General features: G+C 43.2%; 1 long non-coding RNA gene across 1 annotated transcript; it reads left to right on the top strand.

Annotated features, from left to right (window-relative positions):
- Nucleotides 1–6,382: 6,382 nt before the first annotated feature.
- LOC122696326 lies at nt 6,383–23,454 on the top strand. Its single transcript, XR_006341736.1, has 4 exons — nt 6,383–6,469; nt 19,871–20,007; nt 20,683–20,785; nt 23,397–23,454. It is a non-coding gene; the product is annotated as an uncharacterized LOC122696326 (long non-coding RNA).
- The last annotated feature ends 240 nt before the right edge of the window (nt 23,455–23,694 follow it).

Raw genomic sequence — 23,694 nt, 5'->3', positions numbered from 1 at the left:
CTTTCAAGGACGCTTCAGAGTCTGATGCTAAAACGCATCACCCATCTGTGTGCACAGTACAGAAGTCAGAGCTGCCTTCCTTGCACAAAGATGGGGCTTCTCTTGTAGCTCAGTCGGTAAAGAATCTGCCTGCAATGCAGGAGACCCGGGTTCAGTTCCTGAATCAGGCAGATCCCCTGGAGAAGGAAATGGCAACCCACTCCAGTATTCTACCTGGAGAATCCCTATGGACAGAGGAGCCTGGCGGGCTACAGTCCATGGGGTCTCAAGAGTCGGACACAACTTAGGGACTGAACCATGCACAAAAGGAAGCAACGCCCTTGGGATTAGCTCAGTGAAATAAACACTCACCATGGACCTGAATGTTCTAGAAAGATAAATGTCAACAGGTGCTGGGTGACAACCCCGCCCCGCCGCCCCAGCGTAACAGGACGGTGCCTGTTCTGCAAGTAAGACGGGTCAGGGAGCATGACCACCACCCTCACCTGCTTCTCAACAACGACCAGTTCTTCCCCAGATTTAAAAAAAAAAAGTGCTCACACAACCCAGACCCACCCAGAGCACATTTCTGAGCAAGAATCCTGTGAAATGTTTGTGTGGGGGCGGTGAGAACTGAAGGACAGAGCAGTGCTGACAGGAAGATGTGGTCATGCTTTCTTTTTCCTGAGATAAAACGGAGAGTGGTGTGAGAAGCCGCTGGCGGAGTCGGGGGGCTGGACAAGTGCCTCACTTGGGTTTCCTGCCTCTGTGTCCCCCAGGACACAGCCTGGCCGTAGAGCGTGTCTTGGGATTGACTACCAGGGTCTTCCCAGCGGGGGTGGGCTGGATGCAGGGTTGACCCAAAAGGCACATCATTCCATCCCTCAATCTCAAATGAACGTCCCCAACATCCCATGGAAACAGCAACCTCTGCAGAGGTCAGATGATAGCAGCGCTGTAAAACCCGAAACAGGAGGCAGGAGCGGGAAATGAAGTACCTACCTGGGCGATAAAATCAAGGCCATGGGCCTCCTCGTTCTGAAGCCAGGGAACCGTCTCAAGTTTCAAATCAAAGGACAAACTAAAACCAAGAGGAAGACCCACACGTGACATCTCGTGGGATCAGCGATTCCTCTAGAGGGCGCTGCCCCAGGCCCCACCTGCTCCCCACTCAGTCCTATTCTGGGGGGATTGGGGAGCTCAGCTGAGGATCAGTCTCCTTATAATCATGATATTGGCTACAACAGTAATGATAACAATAGCACCCAATCAAAAAATGGATTAGTCAGTCAGCTCAGTAGCTCAGTCATGTCTGACTCTTTGCAACCCCATGGACTGTAGCACGCCAGGCCTGCCTGTCCATCACTGACTCCTGGAGCTTACTCAAACTCAGGTCCATCAAGTTGGTGATGCCATGCAACCATCTCATCGTCTGTCACCCCCTTCTCCTCCTGCCTTCAATCTTTCCCAGCATCAGGGTCTTTTCCAATGAGTCAGATCTTCGAATCTGGCCAAAGTATTGGAGTTTCAGCTTCAACATCAGTCCGTCCAATGAACACTCAGGACTGATTTCCTTGAGGATGGACTGGTTGGATCTCCTTGCAGTCCAAGGGACTCTCAAGAGTCTTCTCCAACACCACAGTTCAAAAGCATCAATTCTTCAGCGCTTAGCTTCCTTTATAGTCCAACTCTCACATCCATACATGACTACTGGAAAAACCATAGCTTTGACTAGATGGACTTTTGTTGGCAAAGTAATGTCTCTGCTTTTTAATATGCTGTCTAGGCTGGTTATAGCTTTTCTTCTAAGGAGCAAAAAATGGGTGGAAGATCTAAGTAGAAATTTCTCCACAGAAGACATGCAGATGCCTAAAAAGGCACATGAGAAGATACTCGATATCAATAATTAGGAGAGAAATGCAAATCAAAACCACAATGAGGTATCACCTCACACCTGTCAGAATGACCATTATCAAAAAAATCTACAAAGAAGAAATGCTGGAGAGGGTGTGGGAAAAAAAGGGAACGCCCCCCCCCACCCCGACTGTTGGTAGAAATGTAAACTGTTGCAGCCACTATGGAGAACGGTATGGAGGTTTCTTAGAAAATAGAGCTACCATATGATCCAGCAATCCCATTAATGCACATATATCTGGAGAAAATCATAATTCCAAAAGATATATGCACCCCAAAGTTCATTGCAGCACTATTTACAATAGACAGGACATGGAAGCAGTCTAGATGCCCATTGACAGAGGAATGGATAAAGAAAATGTGATGCACATAGAATGGAATGAAATAATACCATTTGCAGCAACATGGATGGGCCTAGAGTCTATCATACTGAGCGAAGCCAGTCAGAGAAAGACAAATACCATATGATATCACTTATATGTGGAATCTAAAAAAGGGGGCACAAAGGAACTTACCTATAAGACAGAAATAGAGTTACAGATGTAGAAAACAGATTGATGAGTGCCAGGAGGTAAGGGTGGAGGGATAAATTGGGAGATTAGAATTGTCATATACACACTGCTACGTGTAAAATAGATAACTAATAAGGTCCTACCATATAGCACAGGGACCTCTACTCAATACTCTGTAATGGCCTATATGGGGAAAGAATCTAAAAAAGAGTGGATACATGCGTATGCATAACTGATTCACTTTGCTGTACATCTGAAACTAACACAACATTGTAAATCAACTCTACCCCAATAAAAAACAAAAGGAGAAATGACCTAATTGTCCAGTTATAGAGTTGGTTAAATGACCTACAGTATAGTCACCTTCCAGAATCCAATCCTTTTCTTTACCTGAAAGACTTGAAGATTTCTTCTTTGAACTTCATTCATTTAGCTAGTTGATTGTTCACAGTTGATTGTTTCCGATAAATCTTTCCTAGTATCCTTTAACTCTATCAACTTGTAGATTAGGGCTTCCCAAGTGGCCCAGTGGTAAATAATCTACCTGCCAATGCAGGAGATACAGGTGACTCAGTTTCAATCTCTGGGTCAGGAAGATCCCCTAAAGAAGGAAATGGAAACCCACTCCAGTATTCTTGGAGAATCCCATGGACAGAGGAGCCTGGCGGGCTACAGTCCATGGGGTCACAAAGAGTCGGACATGACCGAGCATGCACTCAACAGCAACATGTAGATTATGGGACTTTTCTGGACTTAGAGTTTTAAATACTTGTTCTGGTCCATTGTTTTGATTCTCTTCTCCAGTCATAGGTAGGCTGGGCCACCTTTGCCAATTACTTTGCATTTCACCCACTTTCCCTCTGAAAATTTTTTCTTCCATACCCCTTATTAAATTTTTTACTCTATCAGTACTCTGTAATGTAGTCTTCATTGTGTGTGTTAGTTGCTCAGTCATTTCCAACTCTTTGCAACCCCATAGACTGTAGCCCACCAGATTCCTCTCTCCATGGGATTCTCCAGGCAAGAATACTTTCATGGATTGCCACTTCCTTCTCCAGGGGATCTTCCTGGCCCAGGGATGGAACCTGGGTCTCCTGCATTACAGAATCTTCATTACTGATACATTTTTTCTCCATGTCTCTCCCAAGTCTAAGTAGTTTTTTTGAAGGAAGGGGGGTCAAGGGGAGTCTATTTCTGGTCTTAGCTTTTATATTTCTGATTTTAGGTATTATTTCCTATTCCTAAATGAATTTACTTTGGTGTGTTTCTTTCCAGTAGTTTTGAGTTTTCTTCTGCTTCTTTGAATTTTCCGGTAAGGCTTTTCATCAGGAGAAATGCTTTGATTCTCATTTTCAAATGTTTTGCAATAGTTTTATATGGATGTGATCTGCTTTTCTGTGCTTTTATTTCTTTCACAAACAGGGTCCCTAGTTTAAGAACTCCTTGGTTCTTCCCCCTTTTGTACCATTTCTTTTATGGGTAATTTGGGTTATGACGGCCTGGGGAAAGGAGGTTTATTTTTCTGAGAGTCCTTAATCATTCCTACCTATTTCTTTCATTTTTTCATTGATTTGTCTCCAAGGGGTATCACCTTCTCTCTATGTATCTGTAACTCCCCCAGAAGTAATGCTTCTCAAATTCTGCCTTTCCGTTCCCACACACAAAACCCTTCCCTGCCTCCAGTGCTGTGAACTTCCAGTTGCAGCCTGTGTTTTGTACTTTCTCATTTAAAGCTGACTTTCTATATCCAGGGTTAGTTCATTTGTGTTTTATCAAGGTTCTCTGCTATCTTCCACCCTTCTCTTAAGCCTCCTGTTAAACTCACACCCTTTCTGTTGGAATTCATCCTCTCCTCTACTTGCAGGTAAATGAAAGGTCATGGTATCTCTGTCTCCTAGTAACGTCATGATCCTGTGTATCTTTGTTTGCTCTCCTGGTTGTTTCTATGTGTTTCCTGTTGGGAAGCCTCCTCTGCCTGGTTTCAGAGACAGTCAGCAAAGCCACACCTCTCCTCAGCTCTAAGCCTCACTCAGTTACCGCTTTGGGTCGACAATATGTTCCAAAGCTCCAGCCACCCGTTTCTTCTTGTTTTCAACTTCCCCACAAAGATGCAAGGTTTTCAATGATTTTGTCATTGAAAGAAAGAAAATCCTATTGCCTAAGTAATAATTTCTTCATTGATTCACTATAGCCAACAACATCCTGTCTGAAACCAGTCTTAGTGGAGTTGATCAGGTAACCATCAAGCAAAGAGGCACTTCATGCAGCCAGAGCTAAACATTTAATGGTGAATGTTCAGTATTCGTTAAAACTATTTAACACTGAAAATCACTTGTGAGTGTTAGTTGTTGCCTTTATAAATGCAGTCTCTAGGTTGGGATTATTGCCCTGTCCATTAAATCTCATTTAGACAGCAAACATTTACAGGCAACTAGGGTTACAGAGCAGAGAAAGCAATGGCAACCCACTCCAGTACTCTTGCCTGGAAAATCCCATGGACGGAGGAGCCTGGTGGGCTGCAGTCCATGGGGTCGCTAAGAGTCGGACACGACAGAGCGACTTCAGTTTCACTTTTCACTTTCTTGCATTGGAGAGGGAAATGGCAACCCACTCCAGTGTTCTTGCCTGGAGAATCCCAGGGACGGCGGAGCCTGGTGGGCTGCCGTCTATGGGGTCGCACAGAGTCGGCCACGACTGAAGTGACTTAATATTAGTAGGAGGGTTAGAGAGAGGAAGAACTGTACCCCAGCCATGAAGAAGGTCTTTATGGATGGGGCTGGGGGGGCGGTGGGGACAAATAAGTGTAAATTATCATTCAGGGTTATAAGGACCTGAATACATGTTTGTTCCTGGTAGAGTAGGGTCAAAGGAGAAGAAGGATTAAGCCTTCTCGGGTGAATCAGAAAAGATTTCATGAAGGGTATGTCTAAACCACTTCTTAAGAGGATGAGTAAGGACCTTTATAAACTCAGCTTGTTCCAGGAATCAGTGCCTCTCAAAATTACGTACCCCAAACAGTCAGAAACACAAGTTGGAGCTACCTCCACACCTTCCCTCCTTGAACACAGAAACACACATACACACACTTAAACGCAAAACTCAAGAGAAATTGAATATATTCTGTTCTTATTTTAAAGTGATTGTTTTAACTATGGGAGCTTATCAGAATCATCTGAAGAACTTTTTAATCTTCAAAACGCCCAAGCCAGAGACCTCTCTGTTAACAATCTTGCATCACGCAATCACTGACATCAAGGTTTACACAACCTTGCTCTCTGATGCAGAGAGAATTAGACTAAAGGACCCCTGTCTATCACTCTAGATTTCCCCAAGGCATGGAAGACTTCTCTCTATGGAATTAGAATTCTCCCTTTTAGACTGTAAAGGCGTGTCAGTCAAAATAGCTTTGAGTATTTCTAGGGTAAGACATGGAAGGTTTCAGTTCTCAAAGAATAAGTTCAAGAGCTCTACGGAGGTGGGAAGTGGGGAGACAGGACTATTTCCCCAGCCCCCTGTAAGGTGAGTCGAGTCAAAAGTACTGTCTGAGCACTCTCAGGGAAACAGAAAGTCACTTTTCCCAGTGCTTTCTTTCTTCCAGGAAAATATAAACCCATTGAGTTGGTCACTAGTTCATTCCGCTTCACTTGAACAATGTGAGCAGGGAATCTCCTGAGAAACCTCTCTTGGGTGCAAAGGCCAGCTGAGTCCCATCAGCCACCCCTCCCAGTGACACCCAACTGTACCTGATGAAAAGCTCTGGAGCTTCGTGCATCAACCTTCTGGTTTTGCAGGACGGCCGCAGTCGGATGATTGGCAACATGTGGGCACATATCCCAGGAAAACACTTTGGATTTTAAACTCAGGGACCTGTTTTTCAACTTTTCCAGGTCCACGCTGCCTCAGGTCAAGGTTATGGGGGCGTGGGGATAGTAAGAAGGATCAGAGATGAGTTATCTTCTTTTCTCCTTTTCAATCTCAAATCTGGCAGGGTTTACAGACTTCATGGGCGGGAGAGATAAGAAAACCTCAGGAGCTGACAACCATCCACTCATTGGGCACTTACGGTGAGCTGACTCCTCTTTGAACTGCTGGGGAAATACATGAGAACAGTCCCTGCCTACTTTTTTTTATAATAGATTGGCACAAACTTTTCTAAATTTTTTTTTTTAATTTGGCTGCACCGGTCTTGGTTGCGGCACACCGGACTTTCTCTTGCGGCATGCAAATTCTTCGTTGTGGCCTGTGGGAATTTAGTTACCTGACCAGAGGTCAAAGCTGGGCTCCCTACATTGGGAGCATAGAATCTTAGCAGTGGGACTACCAGGGAAGATCCCCCCAGTCCTTGACTTCTTCGAGCTCCCTGCCTAGGCAGAGAGAGAGACAAAGACACAGCTGGATTTTAAAGCACTCAGCATCCTTGCAGACACCTAGGCAGGAATGCAGCTGCCCCCAAATCAAGCAGCCCAGTGACCTACGAGCCACCCTGCCTTCCTCCCCAACCTCCCCTCGCATTCCCCCTACCTTTCTCTCTGGGCACATTTATTTCATACTTGTTGCTAAAAATCGCGAGGCATTTTCTCTACTCCAGGCCTTTGCATTTGTTGTGGCCTCCGTAGGAAAATACATTTTCCCCAGGTTTTGCCAAGTCTGCCCCATTTTTGTCCTTCAGCTTGTTTGTCTCTTCCTTGAGGAGACTGTCTTTGAAGTCTCCTCCAAGTCAGAAGCTACAGGTTTTACTTTTACCATTTTAATTCCTCTTTAAAACTTTTAACACGGTGAAAAAAACAAAAGGGCTGGACTTTTAACTGAAATATTTTGGCAATTCATTTGTAACTCCTGCTTTCTCCAGCCCCTGGCAATCAACATTCCATTCTTGGCTGCTATGAATTTGGCTGTTTTAGACCCCTCAAATGGTTAAAAGCATACAGTGGTTGTTTTTCTGTGCCTGGTTTATTTTGTTTGGCTTGTCCTCAAGGTTCATCTGTATTGTTGCATACTGCAAAATTCCCTTCTTTTTAAGGGCTGAGCGGTATTCCACTGTATGTATAGACCATATTCTTTATCTGTTCATCTGTTGATTAAGATTTAAATTGTGTCCACATTACAGCTATTGTAAACAAAACAATAGCTTTTGATTGTTTTGTTTGTTTGTTTTGTAAAAAAAAAACAAAAACAATTTTTCTACGAATACTGTTGTTGTTGTTTAGTCACTAAGTCAAGACCGACTCTTTGCAATCCCATCGACTGCAGCACTCCTGCCTTCCCTGACCTTCAGTATCTCCTGGAGCTTGCTCAAACTCATGTCCATTGACTCAGTGATGCCATCCAACCATCTCATCATCTGCCCCTTTCTCCTCCTACCCTCAATCTTTCCCAGCATCACAGTCTTTTCCAATGAGTCAGCGCTTTGTATCAGGTAACCAAAGTATTGGAGCTTCAGCTTTAGCATCAGTCCTTCCGATGAATATTCAGGATTGATTTCCTTTAGGATTGTCTGATTTGATCCCCTTGCAGTCCAAGGGACTCTCAAGAGTCCTTTTCAATACCACGGTTCAAACACATCAATTCTTCAGTGCTCAGACTTCTCTATAGTCCAACTCTCACATCCATACATGACTACTGGAAACACCGTAGCTTTGACTATAGGGACCAAGGAACACAGGAGTGCTAAAAATAGAGAGGACTGGACTCTTGTTAAAGGCAAGAAGACAGGTTTATTCCCATGACTGCTGTAAGGCAGTCTCCAGCGGAGACTGAGCTCCACTGCAACTAAGGCATAGGGGGCTGAGGATTTAAGGGAGACAGCGAGGGAATATAAGAAGGGTGTTAAGGGAGCTTAAAGGGAGACCACCAAAAAATGGAAAATTGCAGGAGGGGAGTAAGTGGAGAACTACTGAAACTGGCTTGGCAATGTGGCACATTCTGCCCTTCGGCACTATTGTGTTTTCTTGAGTAAAGACTCAGCCCAGGGGTGACCTGTAAGGACACCGCCTACTGCAGGTAGAAACCAGACGAACGTGTGGTCAAATCTCCCAGCACGTGTTCAGTTAAGTCCTTTGTGCCATGTGGGAGTTCATAGTTTTCAACTGTACTTAAGGTGTTTTGCTTTTTTATTTTACCAATATCTAGAGTTAATTGGAGTCTATAACTTCTTCCTAAATAGGATGAACTCTAATCAAATTTTAAATTCTCACATTCCTTTGGTCTGCTTTCAGTTACCAAATCTGGATTTATTTATCATATATTTTAATAATCAAAACACTTTTATTCTTTGAAATACATTTTATTGTTTTTTGTTCTCTCTTTTCGTTTTTTACCCCATATCTTCTTTTTAGATTTATTTTGGTTTGTTCCATCAAGTGCAATTTCTAGCAATTGTTTCAGTCACATTTAAGGAATGGCGAAACATCCCAGTCACAGAAATGTGCTTATTTTAACCTCTCATTTTTGAATTGAACAATATTTTGACTGTGTATAGAATGTTGATTAAACAGTTATTATTTTCCTCTCCCATTCAATGATATGGATGAGAAGACTTATGCTAATATGATTCTTATTCTGTAGAGAAGCTTTTCTCCCCCCTTGTCCAAAAGGCTTCTGGACTTCCTCTTTTTTGGTGGCCCATAATTATTCTACAATATTTCTGGATGTGGTCATTTTATATCCCTCCTGCCCAATACCCAGTAGTCCTTTTTAATTTAACTCATGTATTCCTGAAATAGAATATGTATCTTTCATTATTTGTTGACTCTTTCTATCTATCCTCTGCGTTCTTTTCTTCCAGAACCCCTCTTAGAACTTCCTATTTTTAATCGTTCTTTAACGTATTCATTTTTGCTAATTAACTTTGCCTTTTAAGAAAATTTGTCAGCAGCAATTTTCCAACTATGAATTCTCTTCTCAGTTCTGTACAGTCTGCTATTCAGCACATCTACTAATTTCCCCTTTTAGTTCAACAACTTTCTATAACCAAAGTCTCCAGTCGAGTCTCTTTATTTGAATTCAGTGTCCTTTCCCATCTCTCTGTATTTGCTACATTAATTTGATATCCTTAGTTCTCACAACTAGAGTTGGTTGAGTTTGCTGACTTGATTGTTAGACTGACTTTCTTTTTTTTTTTTTATACTGACTTTCTTAAATGTTGCCTAAGTCTTGGTTTTCTGCTTGTCTTCGTATCTTTGATCAGTTGCCAATTTGTGAGCTGGATAATACTACCTGTTACCAGTGATGATAAACTAAAAGTGGAGGTACTATCAGCTAGGAGGTCACTAGCTAGTCTTCTAGTCATTTTTGTTGTTTAGTAGGTAAGTGGTGTCCAGCTCTTTGAGACCCTCATGACTGTGGCACACCAGCCTCCTCTGTCCTCCACTCTCTCTCAGGGTTTGCTCAAATTCTTATCCAGTGAGTCAGTGATGCTATCTAACCATCTCATCCTCTATTGCCCTCTTCTCCTCTTGCCTTCAATCTTTCCCAGCATCAAAGTCTTTTCCAATGAGACTGTCCTAGGGACGCCTTATTTCCCTTGAGGGTGACCAGCCACCCAGGGGCCTTTTGCCTCTCAGGTCCAATGCCTCCACTTACTGCTTCAGTCTAGAGGCAGACCCTCCTGTCCCCACCCTCAAGGATAAGGTGTGATGGCAGTGGGGAGGGCAGGGACCAAGCCGTCTGGACTCTCCTACCACGGCATTGTAGAAGCACTTGGGCTGCTAAGAGCTCCTTAGAGCTCTCTCATGCTCCAGTATCCAATCCTCAGCCTTTAGACAGAGTATCTGAAACCACTCCCTGCTGGGAACAAGCTCCCCAGGGTGGGGTTAGGGCCACAGCCTCATCAATTATTCATATCCCATCTGCCTCCAGCCTTTCAGAAATTCCTTATCATTTCTGGTCTAAGGAGAATAATCCCTTTTGTCTTATAGTACTGTTATAGACAATTTTCTCCTATATACTTAGAGGAGGAAAAGGACATTATAGCATACGCTCAGTTTATCATCTTAATAGCATCTTCTGGGTTTAATTTGCAAATTTGTTTTTGATTAATAGCTGTACAAGAACTATAAGCATAAGGATATATATCCAATTTATTTGTGCACATTTAAATAATATTGCAATTAAAATAATTGAACAACACAAGGAAATCACTATGCATTAGAATATTCTTGGAAATGATGCCTATATATTATTCCTGTTGGAGAAATATAGTCTGGGTTCTTACTTGAGAACTTACTTCATCTAGAGTTGATTGAAAAATTGCAGAGGGAAACACTAAAAGCAATACTTCCCCTGCCTCAGCTGTAAAGCCTTAACAACAGAAGCAACACAATTGTTCATGTCCTCTGTAATGACCCCTACCTTCTGGTTGAAGCAATATATTTTGGTCCTGCCAATCTCCTGGCCAAGCAGAACAGGTAGAAGGGAGGGAAAGAAAGCTGACCAATAAATGATAGGGCTTACGTAATATTTTCAGCATGCCAACTAACATTCAAACACATTACATTGACTTGTCCTGACAATAACCTAGATGCCTTGATGTCAGAGAGTTGGGTATTAACCTCCATTTTACAAATGAGAAAACCAGAGGCTCAGTGAAATCAAGTGACCTGCTTGAGGTCCCCAACTACTCTTGACTAGGAAACCAACGTCTTTTACAAGGTGTATCAGTTAGCATCCCAGCAGGACACAGATGACATGCTGAACTTAGGAGAGTTCAAGATGGTTTAGTCAAGGGTTTGGACTTCCCAGGTGATGTTAGTGGTAAAAAATCCACTTGCCAATGAAGGAGACTTCACTGTTACCTGGGTCATGAAGATCCCCTGGAGGAGCGCATGGCAACCCACCCTAGTATTCTTTCCTAGAGAACCCCATGGACAGAGGAACCTGATGGGCTACAGTCCATAGAGTTACAAAGGGTCAGACATGACTGTAGCGACTTAGCGTGCACACACACAGTAAAGGGATTACTTAAATGGTGCAATGGAGAAGGAAATGGCAACCCACTCCAGTATTCCTCACTGGAAAATTCCATGGGCAGAGGAGCCTGGCATGCTACCGTCCGTGCGGCTGCAAAGAGTCAGACACGATTGAGTACAACACATGCAAATGGTGGGGCAGGGAGTAGAAAAATGATCAGTGCAGGCCGCCAAGTCAGTGAGAGAGAGCGGTCCCCACCACTAGGCTCAGTGCAACAAGGAGGGGAGGTGATTATTGCACGGATTCCTAAACTTTTGTCAGTCTGGGGGACCCAGAAGACCCCAACTCAAGAATAATGTTTTTAAATGAATTTGATAAAATACTTAGAATTGCCAAAGAAACCAATTCTATTAAAAAATGATGCATAACATATTCAAATAAAATATGTCTGTGATGAGTGAATGAAAGTCATTCAGTCGTGTCCAACTCTTTGCAGTCCATGGAATTCTCCAGGCCAGAATACTAGAGTGGGTAGCCAATCCCTTCTCCAGGGAATCCTCCCAACTCAGGGATCATGTCTTCTGCATTGCAGGTGGATTCTTTACCGTCTGAGCCACTAAAGAATCCCCAAAATAAAGACATGTTGTATTAAACCAAAATTCTTCCAAATAAATAAATAAAGGTGTGTTTTGATTTTCTCCATTAGCATTTACAGACCTTCTGAACTCGATCCACAGGCCCCAGACTAACAACCCCTTGGCTACGGGAACCCAGAAGGAAAAAATAATGCAGAGGCCACGTTGGAAAGAGCAGTGGCCTTTGGCAGAGGGACACACATCCATGCAGCCAGCCCAGGGAAAGGCCACCAGGAGGGAACTGGATAATACATACCCCAGTGTCCTTCGCTTCTTCTGTCCGATCACACGTGAACTCTCCACTTTGGTGTAGTTCATATAGGATGCCTTCCCAAGGCAGAGAGCAGGGTGAAGAAGGCTGGAGAGGGAACCTAGGGGCAACTCTTCAAAATTCTGAAGATCTGCCTAGTTTTGCACTCCACTTACATGCAACCTACCTCTTTGCTCCAAAGTGGCAACTGACTTATTTTAGTTCTAGAAAGTACTCAACTGCTTCCAACTTCAAGAGACACCCCCCACCCACAACCCCAGGGAAATTTTGCCTAACCATCATTCATATCCTATTATGCTTTCTCATTGAATAAGCTCATTCCCATTCCATATCAATAAACGCATCATTTACATAAGTATTTGTTTAGTGTTTTGGACCAAGGGGAATAATATTTGGTGGCTTGTACAAAGTGGCTCAGCTAGTTAAGAATCAGCTTGCAATGAGGGAGACGTGAGTTTGATCCCTGGGTTGGGAAGATCCCCAGGAGAACAGAAAGGCTACCCACTCCAGCATTCTTGCCTGGAGAATTCCATGAACTGTAAAGTTAATGGGGTCGCAGAGAGTCAGACACGACTGAGCGACTTACACTTTCAACAAAAATCCAAAGCCGAAAACAAAGGTTTCAACATAAATACATTACCATGTGTAAAATAGATTGCTAGTGGGACATTGCTATATAACACAGGGAGCTCCGCTGGGTGCTCTGTGATGACCTAGAAGGGTGGGATGTGAGGGGAGTGGAGGGAAGTTCAAGAGGGAAGGGACATGTATACACTTATAGCTGATCACGTGCTTATAGAGCAGAAACCAGCACAACACTGTAAAGCAATTATCTTCCAATTAAAAATTTTAAAAAGATATGTAACTGATACATTAATTGCTTTTACTACAGAACAAGAAGTCCCAAAGTAGGCAGGATAGGAATAACTACATGGTACCTTGTGATCATGTTGTGGCTTCATAGGCACAGGGAACAGTGTCTGCAAACCTATGGAGGCTTGAGGACCTCATCTTTGCAAGGCATAAAAACAGGGAATCATTATGCTGAGAAGATAAAATGTGGTGAGAGATGAAAGGTGGGGAGGGACGGGGAGCAGGTTCTGAGTGTCTGCAGTGGGTTGGGTCAGCCTCAAAGAGAGTGATTCATGTGGGAAACTGGGTCACAGCAGTTTCTGATGAAGGCAAGGATTAATGGCGATCTGTGTGTTACTGTTCTTATTTTTAAAAAAAATTAATAGTATGACTGTCTTCCTTAGGTCTGATGCCTGTTCCCAGCTTGGTCTCTCATTTAATTACCCGCAGAGGACACGAGCACTAACATGATTGTTGCCTCCGCCTAGTTTGTGACTCATGATGGGAGTTTCTGAATAACAACAGGTCCTTGTCACCCCGAAACCTCATCTAAGATCAGGCTTTGGGAAAGACAGGCTGAAGACAGTCTGTGCCACCAACACCTTTGTTGACTACACCTTCTCTCCTTTTTGTCTCATTTTCTCTCTTTCTTCTTTCCCTGTATTTTATCTTTCCTTCATTTTTATTCCAACTCAGGCTAGTGATGTAAATGAAAACTATGTCACATGGCAAAGATTTGACCAAGTCCTCAACAGGCAGTCAGCCAGCCCAGCAGATGGAGAAGACAGAATCTAGCTTAGGGTCACCTGCTCCTCATCCCTACTGGATGGCTTGAACTTGCTCAGCCTACTTGCACCTCGGTGGGCATAAAATAGAGCAGGGCCGTATGGTACTTTCCCCCCTGTCCTCTACCTGCCTTTGGTCTGTGGAAAACTTCAGTCGAAGAATAAGTTTAATCAGAGAAATGAGAAAATGCAGAAACAAAGGAGAATAGTCAAAGGAGACCAGAGAGTCATAATGTAGTCATCGAGCATAGTCGAGGACGTTTCATTCCTTCTCAATGGCTGTAGATAAAATTCTGAGCCATCTTATAGATACTGAAACCCCCACCAGGAGGAAGAAGTTAGCTGCACGATGGCCAGGCTGCAGTCATGACATAAACTGCTACAATCCTGAGAAGTGGCCTCAAGGAAATGCAAACAAGACAACCCTGGAACTGAAGAGTAACTGTACCTAAAACCACTAAGATGACACTGGTCAGACCATCAGCGATCAATCTGAAGATGACTGGCAGAGCTGACTGTGCTGTTTCATCATGTAACGCCCTCCCCCTTTCTATAAAAGCTCTGATCCCCTGCTTGTCATGGGAGATGTCTGCCCTCCCCTCCCCAGCAAGCCCCACCCTCCAGCTGCTGGCATCTGAAATAAAGCGAACTTTCCTCTCCACCAACCTGGCCTGTTTATCGGCTTTTGAGCAGCAAGCAGCCAGATTCCACATCTTTTGGTAACAGGCTCACATGAATAGTTCTAATCAATGGAAGGTAGGGGAAGCAATGTTTTACCTCCAGTCCGAAGGACTTCAAGTGCATGGGCTGTCTCTATACTCTTGCTCCTCCTTTGTCACTTGGCAGGATTCAGAGGAGGACCCCAAGAGTCTCAGAGAAGACAAACATTGGTAAAGAGAGGACACTGATCCACAGTGACTGTGCGCAGCAGAGAACACCCAACCTTACCCCCTCCCAATTTTGATATCCTTTTTTATAAATTTTTATTGGAGTATAGTTACCTTACAACTTTGCATTAGTTTCTGCCTGTACAACAAAGTGAATCAGTTATACTTGTGTGTGCACATGCGTGTGTGTGTGTGTGTGTTAGTTGCTCAGTCATGTCTGACTCTCTGTGACCCCATAGACTGTAGCCCATGAGGCTCCTCTGTCCATGGGATTCTCCAGGCAAGAATATTGGAGTGCGTAGCCATTCCCTTCTACAGGGGATCTTCCCAATCCAGGGATCAAGCCCAGGTCTCCTTCATTGCAGGCATATTTTTCACCATCTAAGCCACCAGGGAAGCCCCCAGTTATACATATATCCACTCTTTTTTAGATTTCCTCCCGTTTAGGTCACCGCAGAGCTCTGAGTAGAGTTACCTGGGCTATATAGCAGGTTCTCATTAGTCATCTATTTTATACATAGTCGTCAATAGTCCATGGAATTTTCCAGGCAAGAGCACTGGAGTGGGTTGTCATTTCCTTCTCCAGGGATCTTCCTGACCCAGGTCTCTCACATTGCAGGCAGATGCTTTATCATCTGAGCCACCAGGGAAGCATAGATATGTTAATCCCAATCTCCCAGTTCATCCCACTTCCCCTTCCCCCTTGGTGTGCACTTTTGTTCTCTATGTCTGTGACCCTATTTCTGCTTTGCAAATAAGTTCATCTGTACCTTTTCTAGATTCCACATGTAAGCAGTATTATGCGATATTGAAAATAAGCAGCAGGCCATGCCCTCACAGTCTGATGGGTATGGGGCCAGCTTATCAAACCTCCTCAAGCTCAGACCTCCACGGACAGTTTCCATTTTTAAGCACTGGCCTCCTGGGATTAAGGTAGGCAGAGAAGATCCGAGATTATTGGAGGGGTGAGGGAGGGAGGAGGGAAGACAGAACATCCAGAGTCTGTCCATCCTGGCCTGGTCTCAGACTCTGAACAAGGTTGAAGATAAGATGATCTGATGAGCTTTTCGATTCTATTCCATCTAGGCCTTGCTCAGGGGAGAAATGTCGACAGACTTTGCTCCTAGTACTACAGATACATGGAAATAAAATGGTTGGCTTCGGATGTCAGGGCCAAGAAGGACACACTGGGGATATAGTGTCACTTAGAAAAAAATCCTGCAAAGTGAAAGCTGAAATGAAAGTGGCAATTTCAGTACTTTGTACCACCTGACTTATTAATTCTTGTTCTACCTGAAATCTAGGAAAGGTAATTTCTGGGTCCACATCTTTTTAAAGCTTGTTTGAGCAACTCTTTTTATTATTTTTAAATATAGAGCACACATAGATTTCAAGCTTTAAGTGTCCTTTTCATCACTGCTGCTAGAAATAAAAAAGCCATCCAGCTGTTCCGCCTGTTTGTACCAAGTTGAATCTCTTCTGAACACTATGATTCTGATCCTGCGAGACAGTGCAGATGGACAGAAGGGCCAAGCAGGAACGAGACAGTGACAACTCTGAATTTTCATTTTTTTTTTTTTAAGTTTAACTAGTTTGGGGTCAGATTTGTTTTGGTTGAGAAAATACTACCCTTTGTCCCCTGTAGAGATTTCCACCCTAAAAGTCCATTGTTTTATTTGTTTGTTTGTTTAGTTTTGGGGGTGGAGTTTGGCTCCACCAAACATGGCATGTGAGTTCTTAGTTCACCTACCAGGGATTCAACCCATGCCCCAGCATTAGAAGGGCAGAGTCCTAACCACTGGACTGCTAGGGAAGTCCCCAACAAGTCCACTGTTGCAGGGAAGAGTCACTGACACAGCATCATGTTTATCTAGAGAAGAGAAGGGAAAAGAAAAGAGTTACAGGTATTTAGCATGTTCTATCTACCACATGCTCTTTATTATATAATCATCAAGACAACCCAGTGATAAAGGAATCCTTTCTTGTAGCGTCTACAGAATAAGACACCAAAGTTTAATTTAAGGGACTTACCCAAGGTCATATAACTGTGAAGGACAGAAAAAAAATCTAGTTTACCCTGGCTTGAGAATTCACAGCAATAAGTTACCATCAGGGCTTCCCTGCTGGCTCAGTTCTAAAGAATACACACGCCAATGCAAGAGATGCGGGCTCAACACCTCGGTCAGGAAGATCCCCTGGAGAAGGAAGTGGCAACCCACTCCAACATTCTTGCCTAGGAAACCCCATGGACAGATGAGCCTGGTGGGTTACAGTCCATGGGGTCCCAAAGAGTCAAACACAACTTAATGACTAAACAATGACAAAGTTGATATCACCAAATATGCAATCCAGTCATAGAGTTTTTAAGAAATGGCCTAAGAAGATAAAACAGGCCATATACACACAAATAATGCAGTCAATCTCACCCATAAATACTGAATAAAACTAACGTGAAGTGACAATCAATTTTAAGAATGTGTCCAGGAGGTGGTGAGATCTGAGGAGATTTGAGCCTGCTCATTTACGGATACTATTAATTTGTAAACATCATTAAATGTGAATATTGCAACATAGGATATTATAGTATTTTGCTGTGAAAGCTATGTCATGCTCTTTGCTTTATTTATTTTTATTGAGATATAGTTGATTTACAATCTTATGTTAATTTCTGCTGTACAGCAAAGTGATTCAGTTATACATATATATTTTCTTCTATATTCTTTCCCACCATAGTTTATTTCAGAATGCTTAACATAGTTTCCTGTGCAATGCTTTTTTCTTAATGAATTTATTTCAAAAATAAATCGAGCTCATTGCTCATTGCCTTTAGGCCTGAGTAATCTTAATTAAATACAATTCTTGACAGATTTATACACAAAGCTGATCCTTCTTGGATTCAATTGTATATGAATTCACCAAACACTTACTGAATACCTCCTAGGTTTTAGGGTCAAGATGCTAAGGCTTTGTTCTCAAGATACTTACAGTCTCACAGTCAGAAGAAAAATAAATATACAGTCATAAAATAACATGGCAAGTTTTATGCTAGAGATTATGTATGAGATACAGGATCCAGACAGGCGGTTCCCATGTCATTAGGGAGAGGTTTCATAGAAATAGTGATGTCAGGAAAGTCTCTGAAGGGTAAGGAGGAAATAGCTAGGTGGACAGACTAGGCAGCATATCACAGGTCAAGGCAGAAGTGTGTTGAAAAGCTCAGAGAAGCGACAGATTGTGCGGAGTCTTGACTAGTTTATTGGGGAGTGGCAGAAGGCGCAGTTGGACAAGTAAACTGAAGGTAGACCAGAAGGATGAGCTCTGAATGCCATGGGCCTAGTAGACATGCTAAAACTGCCCTTTCTCTCCTTACTTTTAGAGAAGGTCATCCATGGGACTGCACATTTAAGGTCATGCTTTGCTTTCTCTTTCAAAGTATTTTCTTTCTCGTCGTCCCACCACCATCTGGGCTCCTTCTGACATGTGTCTTCACTAGAGAATCAGACATTCACTTGCTCAGTTGTCTGCAGTGTGGTTTTACAAGTGAGAGTCTCTGGTCCCTCTCTCAGAACAGACACAAACTCTGATGGCTGGTTATAATGCCTTTCTCCTAAATCTTTCATATTAAAGACAGTTCTTCAAGCTCTAAAAGAATTCCAGCATTTACAAAGTACTTCGTGACTTCTGAGGGTTGCAAGATGCTATATGTGAGATATGGTGGCAGAAGGCTAAGAGGCCTTGAAAACAATATCCTTCGTGAAACAAATTAGAAAACCATGTCATTGCCACCTTTCATGGTCTTGTCAGAAGACAAGAATTAAGGCAGGACATACTGTCAAGGTCATTTCAGATGCTATTATTCTTCTTGTGAAACGATAATGATAATAAAAATAGCACCTTTTTTCATGACTTACACATTTTCAGAACTCATTCATCTATGATCTTCCCTGAATAGCTGATGGGGAAGGTGAACTTGGAGGACCAAAAATGCTCCCAACCAGACCTCATGGTTAAATGATATTTTAAGTGGGAGATGTGATATATGGAACATTTTTTAATCCATCATTCTGGATTTGATACCAAAAGATGGTTTCATGGACAGCAACGTCAACCTCCATGTTTCTAAACTTGAAATTTAGGTACATTCCAAGAATATCCTATTATTCCTATATAATCTATTATTTTTATTTGCTTATAAAATATTTAAAGCTATTTAAATTTTCATCTTTTTTTCTACTATGGAAAAAAACTTTTAAAATTTGTCATTTCCCCCAACATACTGTAAATTTTTTTCATTTGTACTAAACTTGCCCTTTTATACTTGCAAACAGTAGTCCATAGTTATTAATGATTGCAATTTCACTACTAACAAAGAGAATGTGTTTCAGAGACATACTCACTTGAGATCAACATAATAACTAGAGACAGAAATTATCTAGGAGACTTGGAGGAACTTTCCAGAAAACCATGGATAGGACCAAGAACTAGAAATCTTGCAAATTGTGCAAACTTTGGGGAGAGAGGGAAGAAGGTAGGACTTAGGTAATGTATCCTTTCCCCAGGTGTACTCTGTGGAACCCACTCTGCTTCAGGTTTTATGGTCAAATAAATTGGATATAGCACCTAATGTATCATATTAGACTAGCAAAGACTCCGAGAAGTCCTGCAGTAGAGTACTTTGCAAATTTTATTTAATCCAGAGTTTTTCAAACTCTTTGACCACAGATACTAAGGTTTTTTCGGATAGTTCTGCACGAGGCTTCTACAAAACACACTTTGAGAAATGCTACTTTGAAGCTGGAGAAAGTGTGAGAGAGCCTGACCTATACTTTGGGAGAAAAGGTGACCCACCAGCACTCCGAGCAAAAGCAAAAGATTATTTTACAGTATTTTCCTTAGAAGGCTTTTAGAAACACGCACAGTAAGGTATCTAGGGAGAAGAGTTCTGATGTCCACAACTCACTTCGAAATGTATCCAAAATAAACTGAATTGATGTTTGCACAGAGGGATAGACAGATACATGGTAAAATAAGTTTAGTAAAATGTTAATTGTAGAATATCGGTGATATGTATACAGCAGGTATTCACTATAATTTTAAAACTTTTCTTGATGTCTTGTTTTAAATTTAGATAAAACGTTTGGAAGAGAGAGAATACCCATGTGATCAACACTTGTATGAGGTACAGCTCCAAAGGAGGTGGTCAGCTTTCCATAACAGTTCCCATCTGTTGACTACATGCCAAGTATCACACTGCATACCTGACAGGTGAATGTTATCTCATTTAATGTTCAAACCAAATGAAAGGGAAGTTTGGGGATCCCTGTTTTAATGAGGAGACAAGACTCGGCAAAGCTGAATGTCAGGACAGAATTCACCTTTGTTAAACCATGTTTTTTTAAGCGGTGTGTAAAAGGCGCCCTAATTATGATTCTCATTTTCCCATTGCATTCTCCACTCAGGAAAATATGGCAATGCCTAGGGGAATTTTCCCCCTCCCTCCAGCCACCAATCTCTCTGTAGTCTTCAGCTCTACTTTATAGTTGAGTTATTTTATGGTTAAGTAGGAGAAGCAGTTATTTTATAGTTAAGTTGTGGGAGAAGCAGAAAAGTAGAAGTGAATTATCTATCCCAAGAAGAGCCAAGATTAACTCTGGGACAGGGAGAGAGGGGCAAAAAGAAAGAGGGAGAAGAAGGAAAAGATAATTTGGAGGACACGGATTGTGCTGGAGGAGATGGAAATGAACTCTCGAGACAGTTTTAGGAACAAGAGGAATGGAAGGAAATAATTTACAATACTGTGGTCACACATAGATGAGATTTTCTTTAATATTTTTTGAGAGATGCAGTGTAGATTGAGGCTAGCTTGGTGCCTTTGTTTTCTGTACTGTCTTCCTCAGAATGTGACATTTCTTTGCCTTATCTTTTCGGAACTGTGTGTAGGAAGCAGATTTCTCTTACTAAGAAGAAGGCATTCAGCCATGGCATCTGTGATCATGTGACTTTGGCGCCGGCCCAGACGATGGAAGGGATGCGTGTTGGGAAGGTACAGGCAATGATGGGGGACAAGCACCCTCCTCTTCTTCATACAATCTGGGAGCTTAAGCTAGCCAGCCACAGCAACCCTCACCACCATAACACCAGTCAAAGTGGTCTTAACTGCAGAGAACTTTGGGTAACTACCCATGGGATTCCTCAAGTCACCATAAATGGCAACCCACTGAAGTACCGCTGGAAGCATGTCATCAAAATCTCTGGGTCTGGAGAAGACAGGCCTGCCCTTAACCATTTAGCAAGACTAGGCCCGGGCTTGGTTTCTGGCTGCTTCCAGCCTGCAACCCCAAAAGATAACAGAGTCTTTAGCCCGACTGATGATTTTAGGTCTTTATGTTGAGCCAGGAATTTAGAATCATGTACTGAATATAGTTGGGCCTCTGAATCCAAAGGTTCTGCACCCCCAGTTTCAACCAACTACAGATCAAAAATAATTGGAAAAATGAAAAAACTCCAGAAAGTTCCAAAGACTTGTATTTGCTACATACCCACTGGCAGCTACTTACATACTATTTGCATTATATTTACAAATTATTTATATAGCATTTGCATTGCATTAGGTATTGTAAGTATCACAAGTAACCGAGAGATGATTTAAAGTATACTATATGGGAGGCTGCCCATCTATCATAGGCAAATACCACACTATTTTATATAACGGACTTAAGCATCCTTGGATTTTGGTATGTGGGAGGGAAGACTGGTACCAACCCCCCTCATAGCTCAGCTGGTAAAGAATCTGCCTGAGATGCAGGAGACCCGGGATCGATTCCTGGGTCAGGAAGATCCCCTGGGGAAGGAAGTGGCAACTCACTCCAGTATTCTTGCCTGGAGAATCCCATGGACAGAAGACCCTGGCAGGCTACAGTCCATGGGGTCACAAGAGTCAGACAGGACTTAGCGACTAAAAAGAGAGAGAGATACTTAGGGAGGGCTGTCTTGTCTTTAAGCTACGCCTTTCCAGTAGAAGCAACCACCCACTCACACAGTCTTAGAATTTCTTATTCCAGGTTCTCTGGCACCTTCTACCAGTTGCGCACCTTGCCTTCAATGAGCATTTTATTATTACTGACAGCGCCTGAAAATTGGATCCATGGTTTTGCCTCCTCCTGGCATATTTCCAGAGTTCTATCCCTCATCTGGAGCTGGATTTTCCCTTTCTGTGACCCTGACCTGGCCAAATAGTCAATCCCAATCTTACCCATGCAGAGGCCAAGAGCAGAGTTGGTGGCAGAACCTGCCTTCGCAGCTCTTAGGAAGACCTCTCTCTGCTGTTCCCTGCTGCTCCCAGGGACACAGGTCACTCAGCAGAGTCAGCCTCTCTCCATTTTCCGCTCCGTCTCATCTTAGTCTTGGTCTTTTCCACAAGACTCCCATGTGATGTGGTGAGCGCCTGGGCCCTCTGGGAGGGTAAGTTCACAGGTACTGGAAGGGGCCACGCACAGGAGTTATTCTCGTTCTCTGGGGGTTGACCCTAAACTCTATTTTGATTCCTCCGCACGTCAATGAATTAGTGAGCTATATCTCAGTGTGAGTCTTCAGCAGGAGACCCAGAAATACGGAAGTCTAAGAAAAGGACCACTCGGATCTCCTCGGGAGAGGCGATTGATGGATTGGCAACCCCAGCCCCACGCTTCAGGATCCACCCCTGCGTCCATGGTGAGGCCACACTTTCACCAGCGAGAGGATGAACACAGTGGCATCCTCTAAAAGCCCTTTACTCTGTGGCCCAAGACTCCTAAGTCAAGTGACTTTGGCTCGTGGACTCCCCATCTGCCTGATCAGAGCTGTGTAAGGCTGCTCTGCAGACCTAGAATCTTCCTAGCCAGCCCTCCATGCTTCCCTTCTCCTTCCCAGGGTCAGGTCTGCGTCTCCATTTCAAGGTTCTCTGCCTGCTTCTGCTCCTCCTCTGTTCCCAAAACAGGTGTTTCTTGCCCAGAGTTTCTTGCACATTTGAACTTATCTGGACACTTGTTTGGCTAGTGTCTGAACTAGTGTCTGAACTGAAGGTCTGAACTCCATGGCTATCCCAGATAGACTGAGGGAGGGGGCAGAGAAAGGGGAGGAAGGAAAGCTGATGGAGGGTGTTGCCTTGGCGACTGTGGTGGTCCACCAGAGGCTTAGCCCTAACGGGTACCTTCTGAGAAATCATGCAGCTCAGCTCAGAATTCTATCACCTGTTTCTCCTTCCCCTGCCTTGGGGTTACTCAGGAAATTCATCGTTTTGCAGGTAGTACATCCCGAAGCCTGTTCTGCCTCTCCAGGTGGCTAGATGGGGCCAGGCAGTCCACTCCAGAGCCCAAGCTCTTCATCACTAAGCTATGCCCCCCCAGTGTGTTATAACATCTAAAAGCTTGACTTTGAAACCAACCGGATGTCCAAGGGTTACTTTTATTTGGTCACAAATTAGAAACACTTTGGGAGTGAACACCTTTCTTACTGCAATATCTCATATGGACAGGGTGGAAAATCTATCCAGCTAGCAACTGTTACAAGACCATGAGTGCTTGCTAGCTGTGTGACCTTGGAAAGATGACTTAAGCCCTCTGGGCTTCCGTTTCTTCATAGATCAAAAGCAGATAACCCGTCTTCCAACTCCACAGAACCATTTTGAGGACATGCCTGAGGTGGTGCAGTTGGTAAAGAATCTGCCTGACAGTGCAGGAGACACGGGAGACTCAGCTTCAGTTCCTGGGTCGGGAAGATCCCTTGGAGAAAACGGCAACCCACTCTAGTATTCTTGCCTGGGAAATTCCATGGACAGTGGAGCCTGGCAGGCTACAGTCCACGGGGTCGCAAAGAGTCAAACACGACTGAGCACGCACATTATGCATCTGAAGAACTTTATAAACTGTAAAGTGCTATCCAAGAAATGGATTATGCTCCTGGAATAATCTTGAC

This window comes from Cervus elaphus, chromosome 6, assembly GCF_910594005.1.
Source record: "Cervus elaphus chromosome 6, mCerEla1.1, whole genome shotgun sequence".
Lineage (NCBI taxonomy): Eukaryota > Metazoa > Chordata > Mammalia > Artiodactyla > Cervidae > Cervus > Cervus elaphus.
Note: the sequence above shows the minus strand (reverse complement) of the source record. Positions and strands in the feature narration are given on the sequence as shown.